The sequence below is a fragment of the Electrona antarctica genome, assembly GCF_951216825.1.
Source record: "Electrona antarctica genome assembly, chromosome: 22".
Lineage (NCBI taxonomy): Eukaryota > Metazoa > Chordata > Actinopteri > Myctophiformes > Myctophidae > Electrona > Electrona antarctica.
In genome coordinates this window covers 2775846-2785845 of record NC_136805.1, presented here as the reverse complement: position 1 = coordinate 2785845, position 10000 = coordinate 2775846, and the positions used below count along the sequence as shown (strand labels likewise).

At 45.6% G+C, this 10000-nt stretch overlaps 1 protein-coding gene across 1 annotated transcript in view; it reads right to left on the bottom strand.

The window, feature by feature from the left end:
* The window catches only part of arhgap22b (Rho GTPase activating protein 22b), a gene marked incomplete at both ends in the record, with an annotated part of 77310 nt that overhangs the window by 16950 nt on the left and 50360 nt on the right, over positions 1–10000 (bottom strand). The window lies entirely within an intron of this gene.

Sequence of the window (10000 nt, the reverse complement as noted above, 5' to 3'; positions counted from 1 at the left end):
CTTTTCCATTTTTACTATTTTGAAAAACATATCTAAATTGTTCAACTAGCCGATCTACATCAACACGTTGTGAGCTTGTAGTCATCAGCTATTTGAACTATCCAAAAGTTATTTTCAAAATAGTTAAAAAGGCAAAGTAGTTTAGCACTGTCAAAAACAGGGCCCTTAGCCTGATGGCCTCAAACGTCTAATATCTCCCCTGGGCCTAGTGGTCCATAGGGATATCCCTTTGGTCTAGTGGTTAAGAAGTTGGACTTTACCTCAGGAGACCAGAGTTCGAATCCCGGGCGTTACAATAATATGTTACAGTACAAGTGAGGAAAAACGGGACGAGGGGGGGCGGGCAGGGCAAGCGTTAAAAAAATAATATATAAAAAAAAAAAAGACAGGTCAACTGGGGATGAGAGTGGTTTGTGAAAATGTATCGTCTTGAAACTAAAGCAGAGAAGACAGAGTTTTCCACCATTTTATGGAAAAAAGATATCAGAGAGAGAAAGAGAGAGTGCAATTTGTCATTTAAACCAGATGTTCCCATGAACCACCGGTAAAGTGACTGCAAAAGATTTGTGAAATTTGTTTCAAAAAGCTTAAACCCTGCAACACAATGTCACATATATCTCTGTTTACACAATTTACAATTTAGGCATTTAGCAGACGCTCTTAATCCAGAGCGACTTACATTAAGCAATAACAAAAGCATGGCATATATCACATATATAAAAAGTAGTTATCATGAATCATGCCTAGACTAAGAACGTAACAGTGGAGTATCTATGTAAACTATACATACTATACTATATAATATATTATACATGTGCACTATAAAGTGCTATGACTACATAAAGTGCAATTCTAGAGCTGTCTACGTAACAAGCTATAAGTCTGTTTAAAATACTATCTAAGTCTACATAATGTGCTATCTAAGGGGCTAATGCTGTACCCCCTCCAACGGTATTCATGAGTTTCACGTATGGCCCTCTACCATGCAGTGTTGTTTTTGGCAGCAAATTTCTATTTTAGTTTAGTCATAGTCCTTTAATTTAGTCACATTTTAGTCACCCGGAATGTTTTAGTGTTAGTCTAGTTTTAGTCGACTAAATGTCATAAGGTTTTAGTTGACGAAATCTACAGTTGATTTAGTCGACTAAAATGTATTTTGGCGGGCCTTGGTGCCGTCGTAATGAGTGTTTTTACACTTGCTGAAAATAGCCGATCTACAAGCTCACAACGCGTCGCAACGCGACGCGTTGTGAGCTTGTAGATCAGCTATTTTCAGCATGCAACCAAGTGTAAAATGACTTATACTGGATCTCTTGTCCACTAGTCCCTTCCTAACATTTTAGTCTAGTTTTTATTTGTCGACGAAATTGTCAGTATATTTAGTCTTAGTTTTAGTCATCATAGCTTAGTTTTCATTTAGTTTCCATTCGTTTTTGTCGGTGAAAAAAGGTAGTCGACGAACATTTTTCGTCTTAGTTTTAGTCGACGAAAACAACACTGCTACCATGGCTGGTGTAGGACTACATTTGAAACCGTTTTTTTATTATATTTTGAAGCTTGCTTAATTTGGCAATGTTATGTTTTCTCATGCCAATGAAGTTCCTTTGAATTGAATTGAATAATGGACAATGTCTTCTGTATCTATCCCCTCCCCACATCAGAAAAAATCACACCCATGTGAACTGAGTGGTGCAAATCCTGCCCCCCCCTCTCGTTAGCAGGCAACAGTGCAGCACTATCTCTCTCTCCGTTTCTGGCACAACAGCACCACTTTTGGTACTCATTGGTACTGGTCACACACAAACAGTCACACACAAACATAGTCACAAACATAGTTGAACACGGACATTGCTGCTGTTCCTTGGAGTGGTTGCACCACTCAAAAAAACAGACTGCAGTTCTTGGTCAAACCAGTGTGTTGACCCATAACTAATGTACCATTATCCCTTAACCAACGTCTCCCTCCCTCACCCCCCCCCCTCGTTCCTTCTTTCCTTTCTTCCCACACAAAATAGATCCCCCTTTGGATTTGGACCAAAGTGCAGTATAGTCCTACTAGTTTACAAAGTATGCAATACAAGAAGCTACAACAACTGAAGCTATTGTCGTAACAAGCAAACAGCTCAGTAAGTTGCACTAGGATCGCATAAGGAGCATTGTGGTGAGACCAGGCCCGGTTCTTCCTACAGGCCGACGAAGCAACGGCTTCGAGCGCCATGGGGGAGGGGCGCCAAAAAAAAAAAAATCTTCTTCTTTTCTTTTTTTTTTACTCTGTCCCAACTCTGTCTGCACCGTGTCCCCCCAGTGCCCCCCAGTGCCTCCCCAGTGCCCCCCCAGTGTCTCCCCAGTGCCAGTGTCCCACCAGTGCCTCCACAGAGCCTCCCCAGTGTCCCCACAGTGCCTCCCCAATGGACCCCCAGTGCCTCCACAGTGTCCCCACTGTCCCCCCAGTGCCTCCACAGTGTCTCCTCAATTTTTGGGACAGAGTAAAAAAAAAAAAACTTTTTTTATTTTTTGAGGGGGGGGGGGGGGGGGGGGGGGCGAAAAATCCTGCTTGGGGCGCCAGATTACTCAGGACCGGCCCTGGGTGAGACATTATGCGACCAAACCTAGTAGGGCCTGGTGGAATTATTGAGAATGTGTGCCTCATTTTGTCCTGTCTCTGGTGTGCTATTACACATCACTACCACAAGAGGGCAGAGTTGTTCCATGAAATCTGTGACTTCAAGTTCATACAGCTAGTACATAACAGTAGGCATTGTGTTGAAATGTCATTACAGTAAAAATTAACTGTTACATTTTATATAACCAAATGGTTACATTTGTACACCCTCGGAGATAAAGTGTGGTTGTTTTATTTTGTTATTTTTACATTTTCTTTTTCTTTTTCGTTAGATTCTGAAATGCATTTTCAGGTGGTTTGCCAATTTCATCCAATCATGAGAAAGTGCATTCAGGACGGGAACCCCTTTTGGTGTTTTAAAGCATTATTAGCTATTGAAAAATAGCAGATCTAGTGCAGCGCTACGAGCTTTGTAGAATCTAGAATTTACAAGACATTTGTAGAATCTGGTCTCAGGTCTAAATAACCAGCTTCAATTGTTATAGTGTTGCAGGTCCCATTTTGTCTGCTCGTTGCTTTGTTCCATCCAACCTCACTCGTATCCCGAGCTGAAAATGCATTTTCTGTTTACTACACAGAGCTGGTAGAGACATATGGGGGAAGACCCTAGCTGTCAGTCACTGAACAAACACTCTGTGATTACCATCAGCATATATAGAGCCATTTAACACTTATTTTAAACAAAACAAATGATCAAATATTTGCGTGCGTGCGTGCGTGCGTGCGTGCGTGCGTGCGTGCGTGCGTGCGTGCGTGTGTGTGTGGTCATGTATAGTGTGTGTGAGGGTGTGTGTGTGTGTGTGGTCATGTATAGTGTGTGTGAGGGTGTGAATGGGACTCATTTAGCTGTCAGCAGGGAAACCAAATAGAAACAGCAGTGCTATAAAACTAAGTGCCATTGTCACCCAGCTCTGCACACTAACACCACAACGATAAGAGCACACACGCACACACGCACACACACACGCGCGCACACGCACAAACACAGACGCACACGCACGTGCACACACACACGCGCACACACAGTCTCTATTACTATGCTTGTGAGGACATCAACATTGTAGGACGGCATTGAAAATTGGCATTTCAGGGAGGCCTCTGAAGCCCCATTCCATGACCGCATAACTGGCCGTGTGCAAATTAATATTCAAGATAAAGCTGCACCTCTCGTGGAATATCGCTTAAATCGGGGGTGGGCAACTTTGACGATGTAGAGGGACACTATATTTCCACACTCACTCCAGAGGGCCACTATAGTTCCACACTCACTCCAGAGGGCCACTATAGTTCCACACTCACTCCAGAGGGCCACTATAGTTCCACACTCACTCCAGAGGGCCACTATAGTTCCACACTCACTCCAGAGGGCCACTGTATTTCCACACTCACTCCAGAGGGCCACTATATTTCCACACTCACTCCAGAGGGCCACTATATTTCCACACTCACTCCAGAGGGCCACTATATTTCCACACTCACTCCAGAGGGGCCACGTTGTATATTACTGTTGTAGCAAAAATAGCCGATCTACAAGCTCAAAACGCGTCGCACTGCAACACGTTTTTGCTATTATTTGAATTTTTCAATTGGAATCGGATTGGAATTGGCTAATCCGGAATTCTCCTTTAATGACCTTCACTTAATATCGTGAATATACAGCTAGCAGTGTGCGTGCGTGCGTGGCTGCGTGCGTGGCTGCGTGCGTGCGTGGCTGCGTGCGTGCGTGCGTGGCTGCGTGCGTGCGTGGCTGCGTGCGTGGCTGCGTGCGTGCGTGGCTGCGTGCGTGCGTGCGTGGCTGCGTGCGTGCGTGCGTGGCTGCGTGCGTGCGTGCGTGGCTGCGTGCGTGCGTGGCTGCGTGCGTGGCTGCGTGCGTGCGTGGCTGCGTGCGTGCGTGCGTGCGTGCGTGCGTGGCTGCGTGCGTGCGTGCGTGGCTGCGTGCGTGCGTGCGTGCGTGCGTGCGTGGCTGCGTGCGTGGCTGCGTGCGTGTGTGCGTGCGTGCGTGGCTGCGTGCGTGCGTGCGTGGCTGCGTGCGTGCGTGCGTGCGTGCGTGCGTGGCTGCGTGCGTGGCTGCGTGCGTGCGTGGCTGCGTGCGTGCGTGCGTGGCTGCGTGCGTGCGTGGCTGCGTGCGTGGCTGCGTGCGTGCGTGGCTGCGTGCGTGCGTGCGTGGCTGCGTGCGTGCGTGCGTGGCTGCGTGCGTGCGTGCGTGGCTGCGTGCGTGCGTGGCTGCGTGCGTGGCTGCGTGCGTGCGTGGCTGCGTGCGTGCGTGCGTGCGTGCGTGCGTGGCTGCGTGCGTGCGTGCGTGGCTGCGTGCGTGCGTGCGTGCGTGCGTGCGTGGCTGCGTGCGTGGCTGCGTGCGTGTGTGCGTGCGTGCGTGGCTGCGTGCGTGCGTGCGTGGCTGCGTGCGTGCGTGCGTGCGTGCGTGCGTGGCTGCGTGCGTGGCTGCGTGCGTGCGTGTGTGCGTGCGTGCGTGCGTGCGTGCGTGCGTGCGTCTGCCATCGGCACTGAGTTAACCTAGTATTCTTACGCAGTAGAAAAATAAACCTCCATTAACTGAATCATTGATTCTTCTAATCCATCCCGTGGTTCCCGCTGCGCCCCGCGGGCCCGTCTGACATTTAGACAACGCACAGCTTTTATCATCAGACAGCACCATAAATCAGCAGCGAGCGCCACGCACACACCACACTGACAGTCTCCCCATCAGGGACGTGCACACATAGACATCAAAGGGGGCTTGAGCCCCTGACAATTTACCCGTCTGTCTGTAGAACTCTCCAGACCACGGATGCAGCATTTACTACACGGTGAAATGCCACTCCTTTCCTTTCCATGCCATACCGGAAGGCAGCATTCTGGAACCGAAGTCTCCTGAACTTGAACGCAGCAGAAACCCATGTCGTACACTGCATCTCTACACTAGCTAAAGAGTGCTGGGTTGCGTCCCGAAAATAGCTGATCTACAAGCTCTCAACGGTCGCAAGGGGGGGGGGGGGGGATGTTGCAGGATGAGGTTAACTACGTATGTTCATGATTTGAGGCTTTTTGTTCAAAACGGGCCAATCCTGCAAACTTTGAAAGTGTTAGCCAATTAGGATGGAATATGAAATATCGGACAGATGGCGGGCGGATGGACGGATGGACTGACGGACGCACACACAGACGGAGTAGAAAACATACTCTCTCCCCATGCCTTCGGCCTGGTGGAGACAATGAGAGAGCTTTACAACAGAAAGGCAACTATAGGGGACTAACTATTAGGGCATTTGAACACTGATGCCTGCCAGTCACACTGTGGGGCAGGGTCTCAATTTGTGGGACGCCTGAAAAGTCTTGGAAATGAGGAACTGTACGTCCCACGCAAATGGAGACATCTGGTCACTCTATACTTTCTAAGGCCCAAACCAACCACACCAATGATTCTCCATGCAACTCCTTGCAACCAAGCGGTACTCTGCATGTAGTTGCATGCAACCAATTGGCAGTTGCAAGGAGTTGTTGCATTGGTGTGGTTTGGGCTTTAGAGATATCTTAATTGCGCCACGCCTTACCCCTTATCGCTAAACTTATTTGCCATTTTTAATATGTTTTGAAAAATGCGGCCCCCCCACCCCCAAAACAAATGAGGTATATTTTTCGGTATACTTTCAAGGCCATATATCATGGCCTTGGTGATATATTTGTCTGTCTGTCTGTCTCTCATTTGGCAGTTTATTGTTTTGTGTGCGTGCAACAAACCTCCACCATTTCCTGCCTATGTTATATGCTCTATGAAATATTTCTCTCAATATTATCCCACAATGCGTTGCATCACATTGTGGGACTTGTTCCACAGAGACTGTGCCAACACAGAAATACCATATAACAAAATAAAATAAAAAAATATTTTTTCCCCGTAAATGAATGCCATACATGTTGTAGCATCACACAAAATGTGCAAAAATAGCAGACCTACAAAACATGTGACGTTTTGAGCTATAGTAGATCTGCTATTTTTTAATTGGAATTCTGAAAAGTAGCCTAACAATTGTGAGGTTTCCACCCCAACAGAAACTAAATGATACTTGATGTCATGATGAATAGAAATAAGTGATTTACTATCTTGTTTTTCATGCTCCTCGTCTCTCTCTCTCTCCCTCTCCTTCTCCCTCTCCCTCTCCCTCTCCCTCTCCCTCTCCCTCTCCCTCTCCCTCTCCCTCTCCCTCTCCCTCTCCCTCTCTCTCTCTCTCTCTCTCTCTCTCTCTCTCTCTCTCTCTCTCTCTCTCTCTCTCTCTCTCTCTCTCTCTCCCCCCCCCCCCCCTCTCTCTCTCTCTCTCTCTCTCTCTGGCCTTTGATTTCCTGTCTCTCTACAATGGCCTCTTCTGATTCTGAAATAAAACGTGAAATTGCCAAATTGCCTCCAAAAAAGCGACTCCAGTGAAACTCAAAGGGAACTATTCAGTCCCTACTTAACTACAGCCATGTCCATTCAACGTGCCCTTGGGCCAGGCACCGTGCAGTGTTGCCATGTCCGCTTATTAGAGACTTTGTGGGGGTTTTTGTCTCCACCAGGCCGAAGGCATGGGGAGAGAGTATGTTTTGCACTCCGTCCGTGTGTCCTTCCTTCCGTCCGTCCGTTATCAGCTAATCTCCGGCACCGTTGGCCCGATCCATGCCAAACTTTGCACACACACTCCCTGGATGCCAACGACGAACCTCTGCCCCAAATATTCCTCAACGGCCTGTTATAGCGCCACCATGAGGCCGATTTAGGCAAAACACATTTATGTAGATGCACCGTTGGCCCGATCCATGCCAAACTTTGCACACACACTCCCTGGATGCCAACGACGAACCTCTGCCCAAAATATTCCTCAACAGCCTGTTTTAGCGCCACCATGAGGCCGATTTAGGCAAAACACATTTCTGTAGAATAGATGACTCGTACACATTTTATCCATACATCACACAATTCGGTATACACTATCTCCATAGTCATGTGATCAACACAGATCTGCACAATTTCCCATCTTCCATCCTGATTGGCTAAGATTGGCTTCCAAAGCTCACATGATTGGTCCGTTTCGAACAAAATGCCACAAATCACAAACACAGTGTCCAATTTCCATGAAATTATACACGCACATTTCCACTAGGCCGAGGACGACATGCCACAATTCTTTCCCCAAATCAGCCTCACGGTGGCGCTATAACATGCCAAATCCTGTTTTTACCTATAACTGCATCGACAACTTATGTATGTGCACTCCCTAGAGGCCATGGAAAAACATTTTCCCTGCATCCCTCCACATCTGCCGGTTATAGCGCCACCATGAGGCCGATTTCTGCAAAACACATTGTTTATGTTAGTCGCACAGATTTCATCCAAATCTCACGCAAATCGGTACACATGATCTCTGTAGTCATGTGATCAAGACGAGTCTGTTGGATTTCTCAGATTCTACACTGATTAGCTAAGATTGCCTTCCAAAGCTTTCAGGAGTAGCCCGTTTTGTACAAAATGCCTGCTCATCCAGAATTCTATCCTCAGAGATGCTATGAGTGATCTGGCTCTGCATTTCCTCAACAAAATGAAGAAAATTGTTGCAAGAAACAAACAAACAAAAAAACATGTTTATATTACTCCTAAACATTTTGCCAAACATCACACACACTCCTATCCTCCTGGTGGAGACCTGTGCCCAGAAGGGCACTTTTTCTAATTTTAGCTTGTTTCTAGTTGCTTATTTGGACTTTCTTCCTAAATGGTGTTTAAACCAGTAGTCCCACATTGCAGGATATCGCATTTGCATGTCTGTTATGGTTTTTGGCCTGTCTTTGGCTTCCGTTGTATGTTCATCATCTTTATATCATTAGCCTACATGAATATATTGATTTATTGATACTATGTTGCGGGTGATTAGGCGGCTGGTTTTAGGAGCGCTTTGTTGTTTGTTTTGTCCTCGATTATGTATGTATGAATGTACTTGTTGTATTGTTCTGATTATGTATGTACTGTATGAATGTACTTGTTGTATTGTTCTGATTATGTATGTATGAATGTACTTGTTGTATTGTTCTGATTATGTATGTGTGAATGTACTTGTTGTATTGTTCTGATTATGTATGTATGAATGTACTTGTTGTATTGTTCTGATTATGTATGTATGAATGTACTTGTTGTATTGTTCTGATTATGTATGTATGAATGTACTTGTTGTATTGTTCTGATTATGTATGTATGAATGTACTTGTTGTATTGTTCTGATTATGTATGTATGAATGTACTTGTTGTATTGTTCTGATTATGTATGTATGAATGTACTTGTTGTATTGTTCTGATTATGTATGTATGAATGTACTTGTTGTATTGTTCTGATTATGTATGTATGAATGTACTTGTTGTATTGTTCTGATTATGTATGTATGAATGTACTTGTTGTATTGTTCTGTATTTGCTGTATGTTGCTGGACCCCCACGAAAACCAGATGATACATCTCAAGGGTGTATCCTTTTCTCAATAAAGGTTCATATATATTAACCCATTTTGACCTGAGATCAGATTCTAAAAATGTCTTCTACATCCTGACCTGATGTTTCTATGTCAGTGGTTCTTTTTTTAAAATTTTGTGGTTCAAGTGGTTTGATTTTTCAAAAATAGCAGATCTGCTATTTTTCAATAGCTAAAGCATAACATAATGCTAACACCAAAATGGGTTCCCGCCCCAAAATGGGTTAATATGTATCTCTAAAGCTTCAAGCGCTGTCCACAGCGAGCCGTCGCCCATCTTATGAATGGATTTAATTTGTGACTTTGTCTCGCGTCGCTCCGGACATGTAACCGTTTCTGACGATGTGCTAATGCTAACGATGTGCTAATGCTAACGATCACTGCTCACAACAGCTCCCACCTCCCTGATAACCCGGAAATGAACCGGAGGCTCGTAGGATGGGACTCAATAGAGCGCCGAAGTCCTGACGTCACTCGCTCATCCCCTGGTTCTGCCTGGTTCACGGAACTAATTTCTCTATGGAGAATAACATGGGCTCATCTTAAAATCATCTCATATAAGCATTGTAGTCCAAAAATAAACAAAGTGTCTCGGCGAAATTGTCGAAGGACGTGGCTCTGTGTCGTTTACGACCGTCAGTCACTCTATATGATACAGTCTGTTTCTAGTGAAAATGTAACTAATTCAGTAGCAGTAACATTAGCGTTTTCTCTCAGTAAGTCTTCATATCCATATGAGTGAAACGCCCAAAATGTCGGATATCGGTCATATATAATGTCATAATCGGGCATGCATGCACCGCTAGTCGCTGCTTTTGGCCTTAATTTGTTTTCATATAGACCTAGACCTGGTTGCTTATAGCTCTCGCAGAGTCTGGCAATGCTGGTA